General features: G+C 39.7%; 1 protein-coding gene across 1 annotated transcript in view; it reads right to left on the bottom strand.

Moving 5' to 3' along the window:
• The window catches only part of LOC116987498 (septin-2), a 93,720-nt gene extending 91,546 nt beyond the window's left edge, over positions 1-2,174 (bottom strand). Inside the window, exon 1 of the mRNA XM_033043564.1 lies at positions 2,042-2,174. The gene's annotated coding sequence lies outside the window, so the exon portion shown is untranslated. The remainder of the gene's footprint in view (positions 1-2,041) is intronic.
• Between the last annotated feature and the right edge of the window lie 10,525 nt (positions 2,175-12,699).

Genomic DNA, 12,699 nt, shown 5'->3' with positions numbered 1-12,699 from the left:
ACTACTGGTGATAAAATATTTCATTTCTTGCCCAATGAAAATTTGGCAACAATGATTAATATTTGACATTATATCTAATAGCCATTTAGTATCACACAATTTAGTCTTCTAAAAGGCAGGAATACACATTATATTTAACTGGGATTTTAATGTTATATGCAACGGTTTCTCCATACTACTGTATCTCTCCGTAGATCATCAAATAACATTCAGACAAATTGTTTCATTTTGCAAAACTTCTCAAATTAATTTATTGGACTGGAGTAAATGTCGGGTGCATGTGATATAGAAATTGGAGAAAAAGAGTTTGTGCATTCAGCTCAACGGTCAATGAGATAATGTGTTTGAACTTGACAGAGATAGAATCAAAAGGCTAGGCTCGGTTGGCTCCAGGTTTCACCTCTCCTTGGAAAGGAAATGTCTAATTGACCAAAAATGATAGAATGTGCCATTGCAGGAAATATGTGGAGGATTTGGAGAGAGTGCACAATAGATTAACTTCAAAGCTGACTGGATTAGACAGAAAAGGACACAAAGTGCTGTAGTAACTCAGCAGGTCAGGCAGTATCTCTGGAGAACGTGGATAGGTGACATTTCAGGTCCAGACCCTTCTACAGACCGATTGTGGGGTGGGAGAGGATGCACAGAAAAATTAGTTATATGGAGAGGTTGGACAAACTTGTGTCCACTGGGGAAGGCTGAGCAGAGTTCATAAAATTATAAGCATATAGGGTAGACAGCAGAAGTCTTTTTATTCCAGTGTGGAAATGTCAAATATCAGAGAGCACAGCTACAAGATTAACATTGTTAAACACAGAGAGTAGTGGGTGCCTGAAGTGTACTGTCAATGGGGTGGTGCAAGCAAATACGATAGTGATCTTTCAAAGGCTTTTAGATAAGCACATAAACATGCAAGGAATGGCGGGATATGGAGTACATGGAGTTTAAATAAGGTTCATGCTTAGCAGAGTCATTGTGGTCTGAACGTCCTGTTCTTGTGTTGTAATCTTCCCTGTTCTTAAGTACAGAAATGGAGGATGGAAGAAATAGGACTGAATTTATTTACAGCAAAGTATATTGACTCTGAAATTTAAATAGAGAGAATCAAGAGCAATGGGAGGTCCACACGATCATGTGTAATCTGTCCATTAATTAGAGTTTAGATTGCATAACCTTCACTTCAAAAGTTGCCAGAAAATGTTTCAAGGGAGAAAATGTTCCTTGAAGTGAAAAATGTGTGGAATAAGATTATTCTTGAGGTGGGGATCACGAGTATCTAATTGTGTACTTTCACCTCCAGGCAATCTTTTTACCTATAAAATAAATCTTGCACTTTCAAACTACTACACTTTATATGAAACACATTGGAGATATTCAGGGATGTTAAAAGTGTGTGATAATCACCAGTTTGGTTTTAACACAGTTATTATTGAATGGTATGATGCTCTTTTCATGTTTAAAGACATCTTCATCATGCAGAACCCATTTCAATCAGAAGTAGCAATAGAGGAATATTTTAATCAGTACAGAACGTGAAGAGTGCTTGGTACCAGATCAGTTAATTGTATCTGATGGTGTTTGGGTGGACTGCAACCTCCAGGAAGTTATGTCCAACCATCAGACAGTTGCACAGCAATTATGATAACCTGGAAAAGAACACTGGAACAGGACACCACAACGATGACTCTTTAGAATACAATAAACTGATAGAAACAATCCAATGAGCACTTTGGACCAGATAAGTCTGTAACCTGATAGCTGTGCTAATGACATAACCGTGAAGTGATAACGAATATTCAATGGAATTTCCTTTTTTCCCCTCCTGTGTATTTGTATTCCTTTCCTTGGTTTGAGTTCTTCTTTCAATCGAACACTCCCTTCCAGTGCCTCTCCACCAACCCCACCCCACACCCTCCAATCCCTCTCTCAAGCGGATTCTCATTTTATATCTGTCTTCGGCTGCCCCGAATGACAGATACTCGGTAACCCCGCTTCTAACAGCTACTTCTGCTCTGGGGGGCCGCTACTCCACACTACTTACCGAAGTTATCTTGTATATCTCCAACTCTCTCCCTCTGAATAGCCCGTTCCCTCAGGCCTCACGCAAATCAATCATTGCCGCCCGCCTGGAGACAACTGCCACTATCCCATCAGGCAGCGCGCCTAAAGCTCCTCCAATATCCCGCCAACCCCCGCGGCGGGATTCATCCAGCATCCCGGCAGCCCGTGCAGCTTTATTGAGGGACATTTACTTCACGTTGCAGGTTATAGATTGTATTTATTCGCATTATTAACTCTGCATTTGAGCTGAGTCGCTGCCCTTTGCCAGTTTCATTGACAATAAGAAAGTTTCTACTGCAGGAGTGCGATCTAGAGTTGTCCCTGTCCTTCCCAATGGATCACTGTGAAATATGGCTACCGGTTCCCTACAGTCAAACATCTTAGAGTTATCGGGAAGGTGAGAGGAATGGAATATTTTAAATGCGTTTCTGTAGATTGTTTTCTACACGTTGTTTGATTCATTAATAAAACAGAGATGGTGACACCTTCTTTGACTGGCTGAGTTACATTGTGAATTTTAGGGAACCATTCTGTAGCAATGTTACAAAATTTTGAGATTTTAAAAATCAAGTCTGCAATTTATCCCATCAGATAAAGCATAAAAAGAAGTTTAATTTGACACCTAATTCACTTTCATATCTTCAGTATTAAAAAGGTTATGGCCATTTTCATACTCGGAAATTAGCATCTTGTTCCCTATTGCTTTTCCATTGACTTAACACAAAAGCTGTGATCAAGGACAGTCAAATGGCCATAACTTTATTAAAAATTAAGAGAACTGAAAGACATTTTCAGTTATTATAGATTGAAGCATTCTGAAAAAAATATTAAACAATCTTACTTGGATGACCTGAAATTAAAGCATATAATTAGTTATTTACCCAATTGTAGCTAATTCCAAAATTCAATTACTAGATCTAAACATCTATCCATTTCTTAAGAAAAGATTTACATTTTTAAATAGCCTAAATGTCCAAATAACATTCACACAAGAATTCACAATATAACATGATTTAAACTCTAATTGTCATAAATTTATAGGCCAAATGGAAGGAATTTAGTGTTTAATTGCGGTAAATTAATGGGCATTTAATTCATCTTGCGAGTGGGATTTTGTGGAACACGTTGGTTTGGAATGTTGCGGTTGCAGTGAATTTGAACCCCATGTCGGCAGGAAAAACACTGCTGGTTCGGATGGGCTCCAAGTCACCTCGCAACTTAAAATTTTGATTAAAGGCGTCTTAAGAAGTACTTTTTAATGTAAAAATAAACAGCCTACCTTGCCTTGTCCCCTACGTGAGATCCGTCCCGTTGTCGGCGTTCACGGCTTTAGAAGATGATTTTTTATTTACTCTAACAATTAAATTATCCAGCGGTAATTTTAATAAACTTAATAAAACGGCAGTCGAAGCGATTTTTCTTTAGCAACTAAACAGCCTGACAGAGATCGAGTTGAGTAGGCTGCAGAAAAATAGCATTTTAAACGCGCCCCCCCCACTCAAAGGCGCCAAAGTCGCGCACATGGGCAGCGGCAGAACTGCAGCGCCGCTGAAGGTAAGTTTTGTAACATACCTACATTCTCTATTACATTTTAGTCCTGAAGAAAGAGGTAACGAATTTCTTCTGGTTCTGGTAAAAAACAAAACAGAGACTGGCATTCTGCTTGGAGGCTCCCTCGGTCCACCGAGCCCTCAGCTGGAATTATCCCAAATGGCTTCCCCTGACAGTATTTGCAATTGTCTTCAAATGACACCCATGTTGGCCACTCATCATTAGAGCCCTACACAGCAATTTAAATTTGTCACGTTTACATGTCCTTAATGTTCTGGATGAATACTTGTGTTGCCTACAATGACATTTTGTGGGAAGGTTGGGTGCTACCTGCCCTCCACTGCAAATGCCTCTACCCACCAACTGTGATTGGCTTGGCCCTCCACAGGATGAGATTGATTTCCTACCATGAGCTCTGCTACTCTATCACATTTCCCAAAGTGTTCATGCTCTGGGTGATAAAGAACAACCCTTGGATGACGATAGACACAAAAAGCTGGAGCAACTCAGCGGAACAGGCAGCATCTCTGTGGAGAGTGACGTTTTGGTTCGAGACCCTGTGTCTATCTTCGGTTTAAACCAGCATCTGCTGTTCCTTCTTACACAACTCTTGGATGAAGGCGTGTAAGAATGTAAAAATTAATGGGATGTAGCAGATGCCAGTGCCACTTTATGTTTATGTGTAGCAAATATATGTGTTGATGAACAACACATCCTAACTCTTGAGATACAAGGAAGTACAGATGCTGATTTGCAAGAAAGACAAAGTGCTGGAGTAACTCAGCAGGTCAGGCAGCATGGATAAGTGACATTTCAAATTGGGACCCTTCTTCGGGCATATCTCTTGCTATGGCAGGTGCAATGCGATTACAAAGGCAGCTCAGCCCTGTACGGTGTCTGTATGTTCTCCCTGTGACTGTGTGTGTTTTCTCTGGGTGCACTAGTTCCCTCCCACACTCCAGAGACGTACAGGTTTGGAGATTAATTGGCTTGTATAAATTGTGAATTGTCCATAGTGTACAGGATAGTGCTAGTGTACAGGGTGATCGCAAGTCAGCCCAGATTCGGTGGACCGCAGGGTCTGTTTCCATAATGTATGTCTAAATTAAAGTCTAAATGCTTTAAAAATAAAGTATATAATTTTGAAAACCATTGCACTCTTTTAATGAGGACTCAGAGCGTGGCAATGATATGGTGAAAATGAAAAAATATGATGGGTAGAATCATGTACAGTAGTCAACAGAATTTGCTATAGAATGCAACATGTCATTCTGGGATTCTCGTACAGACAGCGAAGAAACAGGCCCTTTGTCCCACCACATGCATGTCAATCATCGGCACACATTTACATCAATCCCATTGAATTCCCTCCACTTTCTCATCAACTACCCACAGATTCTACCAGTCACCTACAGTCACATTTCTGTCTAAACATGATATTAGCCACAGTACCATACAACCTTTTGAATACAGATTTCTGCATCACTATAAGAGAAACCTGGCACAGTGAAGGGAAGGGAAGATGGTTCACACTCTTGCTCTGGATGAGGGACTCCACCCTACCACAGGAATTTCTTCTGGCATGAACAATGTAAGCCAAACATTGCTTAAGAGTCAGTTACAAGATCATAAGGTATGACCATAATCACATATCTGTTATGAACTGTTGGTTTGCTGGGTAATTGCTTTCTCTTCGTGAGTACAAAAAGAGAGCACAGAGATAGTCGTTAAAAGGTATGCAGTAAAAACTGAATATTCATGACTGGTCTGTTTAAAGCAAGCAAAGGCTCCTGGGAGAAATTGAACAGTTAAATATCTCCAAGATGAGATATCTGAAGATGAATTCCACAAATATTTTAAAGAAAAAAGCTGCATATCCTTTCTTCCTCAAGATAAAATGGCCAAGAAAGTTTACATACAAATTTTACATCATGCAATTGTTCATTTGGACAAATGGCTCTGCTTTTCAGAGGAGAGATGACTATCTTCTCTAGCCACTGGAGAGATATTTCATTTTATTCAGGTATGCAGATCGCTGCTGAAAGGCTGAACTTTGTGACCAGGTTATAGTTTAGATATGGATCAAAGGTTTTTCTACATGATAGGAGTTCCTTAAAAACTGAAGGCTGTTAGATGAAGAACATTATTTTTGAGTAGAGGATCATACTTCAAGACGTAAATGTAATTCAGACTTGAATTTTTAAACACTTCTGCAGAACCTACTTGTGGAAATTTTTGGAGGGTAAAGGTGAATGGCTGGAGGTTCTGGTCCATAATGATATCAACAACATTGGAAGAAATAGGTTAACGTCTACAAGCAGACTTTGGGAAGGAATTCCAAGATTACTCGCAATGTCTCACATGAGAATAGATAGAAGAGTAGTGTGCTCTTGAATGTGTGACTGGAGAGGAGGAGGCAGGGCTTTAAACTCCTGGGGTATTGGGACTAATTCTGGGGCAAGTGATGCTGGCACAGATCAGATGAGTTGCACCACCAGAGGGCCAATATAAATATCCTCAAAGGAAGTTTTGCTCATGTAGCCAGGGAGGGTTTTAACCACATGGCAGGCAAATATAAAGTTGAATACAGATTCAGAAGGAAGAAAAGCAGACCAAAATGGAAAGCAGTGAACTACCAGTGTGAAAAACAGAGCAAACAAGATTTTTTTAAAAGAACATGGACTTGATTAATCCCTAAATGCAAAGAATAGGGCAGGTGAGAAGAATGCAATGATAGGCAAGTGGTATATGTTACTAAAGCTGCACAAGACTTGCCACTTAATTTTCCTGCTTGTAGGGTTTTCTAACAAGATAGAAATGGAGATTAAAAATGTTTAGTTTAAATGTATTATTATCATGTGTATCAAGGTATAATAAAAAGCTTTGTTTTGCCTACAGATCAGATATTACTATGCATTAGTACAATCAAGTCAAACTCAAGTACAATATATAGAGCATAGGGAAAGACAGAGTGTAGAATATAGTTCTCAGTATTGCAACTCATCAGTTTCATAAACTAAGTCCAATGTCCACAATGGGGTAGACGTGAATTGGACAGTACCCTAGTTTATTGAAGGTCCATTCAGAAATCCAATAACAAAGGGGAAGAAGCTGTTCCTGAGTTTGATGGTGCACACTTTCAAGTTTCTGTACCTTCTGCCAGACAGGAGCAGGGAGAAGAACGAATGACCAAAAAGTGACACGTCTTTGATTATTTTGGCTGCTTTCCAAAGGCAATATGAAGTGTAGATGCAGTCAGTTGTGGGACTTCCAGTCTGTGTGATGGACTGGGCTACATCTACAACTCTGCAATTTATTGGGAGTCCTGGGTAGAGCGGTTCCCAAATCAATTGTGATGCAACCCAGCAGTATGTTTTCTAATGTGCATCTGTAATAGTTTGTAGGACTCATTGGAGACATGCTGAATTTCCTCAGTCTCCTGAGGATGCAGAGACGTTGGCGAGCCTTCTTGACTATTGCATCAATGTAGTTGGATAGGGTTTGTGAATGTGGGTTGAAGCAACAACTTAGCTGCAAGAAGGGATAATATGTTCAACAGATCATTTGGGAGAATGTTTAATGCCCAAAATGTAGCAAGTCCAACAAGTGTGTATCAGGGCGGAGTGCAGGATGCAATTGTGGATTCAGTATTAAAGCAGGAAAGTTTAAGGAGTACCAAAGGGAGAGTATATTTTCGGCAATTTGATTTGGCAAAGCAAAATATGGAAAAGGAAACAGATAAAGTAGGAGTAAAGGTTACAATTCAAAGTAAGGCCAATTTCATGAGATGACAGTATTTAGGAAAACTGGACAAGAAATACATGGTCCTTATTTGGAGACTGTGATATCTAGTTAAAGATTCCTTGGAACATTCTCCTCACATGGAAATGATCCGCAGGTCACCAGCATGAGACTACTTCTCACCACAGGTGCTGCCTGACATGATGAGTATTAGAGCGTGCAGTTGGGGACAGACATTAGGTTCACCTTCAGATTAGCCAGCCACTGAAAATCATCCTTTGCCTCCTTCAATGGGAACTTAATCTCCTGGCCTGATCTTCAGCGAGCAACCTTCCCCATTAGTGACCTAGACTGTGTTGAGATCTTTTTCTTCCACTGGTCAGTGAGAGGCCTCTGACTGAGTCCCTGGAAAGTATTGTGAGTCCATGGCTTACTCTGAGGCATGGTGCAGAAATAGAAGGCACTCTGCAATGGTAGGTGTGTCCATAGGAAGTTCAAGGTGAGTTGGGATTGAGAAAGGAATACACATACCTTAGTATGATATTGATGCATTATAAATACAGCTAAAATTGACTGCAAAGTAATTTATTTATATATATATATATATATATATATATATATATATATATATATATATGTAAATATTATTTCTCACGTGATTGAAATGGGGAACCTTATGATCTCATCTGTCATTGGATAAGATGCTACTCCCCAAACCAAAAAATAGGACAACTGACAAAAAAACTCCAAGGTTTTCTCTGACAAGTACATGAAAGGACTGAACATTACACATAATGAATGTGTATGGGATGTGATTACTTGCCATGTAAGCAACTCTCCTGCACTCCTGATGACCCTTGTGGTGCAGACTCTCCAGAAACCTAGCCCACTGTGCTCAGTTACTAGTTGGCAAATGGCTTACATTTACGTTGTGGCCATAAACTGGTTGGCGTCCATTTGGATATCCAGAACAAGCATTAAGGTTGATAACCTATCATCAGAAAGCGCGTGCAAGGCCTTAGCAAGTTGCTTACATTGTTAGCTTATCGCCTTTGCAAATGTAGCCTCAAATATTTCCCTTTTTTCTCTCCATCCTCCCACCCAACTCTCTGCAACTTAAAACTAACCTGTTTTTTTTCTTTTCCAGTACAGACAAAATGTCTCCAGTGTTAAATGTTAACTCTTTTCCTCTTTCCACAGATGCTGCCTGACCTGTTGAGTAATATCGATCTTAGCTGTTATGATCCTTCTCTCCCTTCCCTCAAACCTGCCAACATTTCCTGCCTAGCCTTGTGCATGAAAATTAGCACTTAAAATAGATCCTGGCAGATTTCCTGCAATTGGGGAAAAAAGTGAAGTACTGCAAGTCGAACAATGAGAATCCATTTTGTTATAAAAATGTGCATTGCATGTCTTTTTTTTGGTGAGTAGCAGTCAGCATCAAATTTAGCCCTTAAGTGGAGAGTTTGGGATCAACAAGATACAAAAGGAGAAAAATAGAGCATTTCCATAAGCCAGACTGTGCGAGAAGCAAAATAAGAATCAAGAAAACAATCAAATGAAAGTAAGTAGCAAACTGAAACTCCATGTCTTAGTCAGGAAGCAAAATAGTAATGTTAAGAAATAGTGATAAGCAGAATATGCAAAGTAACAAACTGTAAAGGAGATTAAGAAAAGGAAACAAAGTAACGAGCAACGTATTTTCAAACTACAATTTGCACAGCCACTGTGTATATTGCTCACGCCTTAATATTAGAATTTCAAATTGTATAGTTTCTAGTAACATTGAACAACTTACCATGAACCCATCCCTCCAAATTGAAGGGCTTCAAACCCTTCTCTACCGCCTCCTGCTTAACTTTGTTTCCAACCATTGCTAAAGCCATTGTGAATTACTCTTAACTTCCAGGTGACATTTTGGAATCTGAAGCTATTTTGGAAATTTTTTCAACACCAAATATTTCAAACAAGAACAAGTGGGAGAATAGGGGAATTTTGTCATTGCACAGAAAGAAGATCATCATATTTCGCATGATGAAACTGAAATGTCCATGAAATCTGGGATACTTAGTATCTCATTTGTAATAAAACAAAGTCATATCACATCATAGTTGACTCGCTTTTTCCCAGTGACATTGGAATTCTTTACCGCCTCATTACCCATTCCTCCTTGCAATCCACTGAGTTTACAAAACTTAAATGATAATTTAAATTGTTTTCTGCTTTGCTTTGTTAACAACAATTTGCACGTTCATTGATAAATTTCTGTTAAGACTTTTTAACACCACACTGGTAGAGCTGCTGGCTCACATCGTCAGAGACTCAGGTTCGATCCTGGCCTTGGGTGTTGTCGGTGTGGATTTTACATGTTCTCCCTATGACTGCGTGTGTTTCCCCTGGCTGCTCCGGTTTCCACCCAGATCCCAAAGACGTGCGGAAACGTGAGACATGGGAAAGTGGGAAAACATAGAACTAATGTGAAGGGCGTGGACTCAGTGGGCGAAAGAGCCTGTTTCAATGCTATATCTCTAAGTACCAAGTAAGTAATTGAGTTTTTTTGAGGAGATGATTATTGAGGGTAGATAGTGGATATATATGTATATATTTATGAATTGGATGTAAATGTACATGGGTTGGTTAGTAATGTGCAGGAAGAAACTGCAGATGCATGGAAACAGTTCATTTAGACCTTAGGATCTAAATGCAGTCATGAATGGCTGGAAAAGTAACATCTGGATTAGCAGAAAACAATTCAAAGATAAGAGGGATGGAGAAGGTAGTAAATAAGGAAATATAGCTCTTGGAGGGAAAAGAATCTTACATCTGAATTACAATTGGAGCAGGGCAATGTAAATAAGCGAGTTCCGTGGGAAGGGTGAGTATGGTTTGGTGTTTGTGAAGAAATGGACAAGAGTGCTTTGCTCAAACCTGTGGAGAATTGAAGATTAAACCAACCAGGAAATATGGAAAAAAAGTATAGGTAAATGTTTCAGCAGGATTTGTGAAAATAGTGTGCCAAATTTAAGAAATATAAGGAAGCATAGTTCACCACATTTACAGTCACAAAAAATGTCACTTGACCTTTAGGTTAGGGCCATTTCAGTCTTGTGTCAGAATGGAACCCTATTTGGATGGGACCCAACAGGAAATTGAGGAAAGTTGGGTATGAATTTGGGCTGGGCAAGCTGTCTAGAATTGGAGAGGAATAGAAGATAGAGATGGATGATTATTGCAGGAGGCTGTATACATTGAGGACATTGATTTGAAAGGGCACTGGATCTCAATGATAATTCTGTTGTAATTTTTATATAATTGTTTCGACCAAAATATCATAGAGTAATAAGGTCAGAAAAATGTTATTTTTGTGCAACATGTCCATGCCAACCATTGTACTTATTTATAATTACGCACATTTGGTTCATAACCATCTTTCACCCATTTACAGTTGACCATGGCCCTTTTGAGATATGGTCAGCAGATGTGATCTTACAGATATTCTTAAAGTGACTATTATTCAGTTAACACCAGATTTAGTAACCTATGAGATAGCATAAATAAAATTATACAAGCTCTCACCAGCATCCCAATAGAAATGTTCAGTCTTGGTTGTGAGATATTGATTCAATGGCCTTGAAATTCTGCAGGAATTCTCCCAAGCTGCTGCTATGATTTTGTTTGGTGTTCATTGCTAAATTCTGGAGATACAGCTTCACAAAAGTTTATCACCAGGATTTCTGCCAAGCTTGTAACAGAAAAACTAGAACACTCCTTCAGAACCTTCAGGCATTTAACTCTTCCCAGTTTATCCCCTATAACCCTTAGAGGCTGAGCCTAGCTCCACTGTCTTCCCTGTGACATTCTATGTCTTGTTAGCTAACTTATCACAAACAGAAACAAAGCTGGGACCACCCATACACTCTATGAACTTGCTGAAGCATCAAAAGGCACCTCCCTTATTGCACTGACCTTCACTTTTCACCCATGTATTTTGCAAAAGATAATGATAAGAACATAAGATGTCCCTTATTTATGGAAGCCCATGACCAGTCAATATAGAGATATAATTCAAATAATTAAACTTGTACCACACCCTAACATTGCTTTATTGTCAGGAATATGATTATTAACCATTTTCTATTTTCTTTCCAAACATGTTAGTTTAAATGTTAACTTGAACACAGAATCTTTGAAAAATAGGCAGAGAATAAAGCGGAACATACTCAATGTCTCAATTTATAAATCCACGCTGTAGTTGTTATGTTACTAGGCTACTGATTAAAGGCATGAATTTGAATTCTGCCAATTTAAATTCAAATAATTAAATACATTTGGATTGTTTTAAAAGCTCATCTCTGTAACAGGAACCATGAAGCCAATTAGCTATTGTTTTTGCTACCTTTACCATGTACATCAAGAAATGGAATATCTGGAAAGAAGGAATGGGTGGCGTTTTGGGTCGAGACCCTTCTTCAGATTATCAGTCTGAAGATGGGTCTCGACCTGAAACGTCACCCATTCCTTCTCTCCAGTATGCTGCCTCTCCCACTGATTTACCCAGCATTTTGTGTCTACTTCCAATATGTTTGACTGTCTCCACAATTGAGGGTAAATCATGGACTGGCAATAAACTATGGCATTATCTGCAAAGTGCAGGTTTTATAATAAACATATAAGACAAGCATCAGTGTAGAAACACAGACCATGAAGGATCTAAACTGATCTAAAGTTGCAAATGATCCCAAGTTGCAGAAGCAACAGAATTAATAATAATAATAATAAATTTTATTTAATGGGCGCCTTTCAGACATCTCAAGGACACCGTACATAGTAATCGGAATAACATATAATCTGAATATAACAAGTAATAAAGACATCACAGAGACACAAATTAAAAACAGAATTCAATCCAAAAACAGAAAATCAAAAACACAGTGTGAAGAGAGAGCAGCGGCAGCCAAAGCGCGCCAGCGTCCACTCTCTCTCCACGGCAGCCATCTTGGACACAGACCTACAGGACTACAATTAGACAAAAAAAATCATTCCCCCACAGTGGATAGCACTGTGGGGGAAGGCACAATGTCCAGTCCCCACCCCATGTTCACCCCAAAGTCAGGCCTATTGAGGCCACCGCAATTGCCTCTACGGAGGCCCGATGTCCCTGGCCGTTCTCACCGGGTGGTCTTGCCCCGGCGTCGGGAGTGTCCTTTCGGCGGCTGGGCCACCTGGAACGGCCGCTTCCTGGTTGGAGCCCGCGGCTGCCGAAGCCGACAAGGCCGCGCCGGTTTGGAGCTCCCAGGCTCCCGATGAAAAAGTCGGCGCCGCCTCTCCGCACTGCCGCCTCTCCGC

This window comes from Amblyraja radiata, chromosome 25 (assembly GCF_010909765.2).
Source record: "Amblyraja radiata isolate CabotCenter1 chromosome 25, sAmbRad1.1.pri, whole genome shotgun sequence".
NCBI classification, from domain to species: domain Eukaryota; kingdom Metazoa; phylum Chordata; class Chondrichthyes; order Rajiformes; family Rajidae; genus Amblyraja; species Amblyraja radiata.
This window is presented reverse-complemented; position numbering and strand designations above follow the sequence as displayed.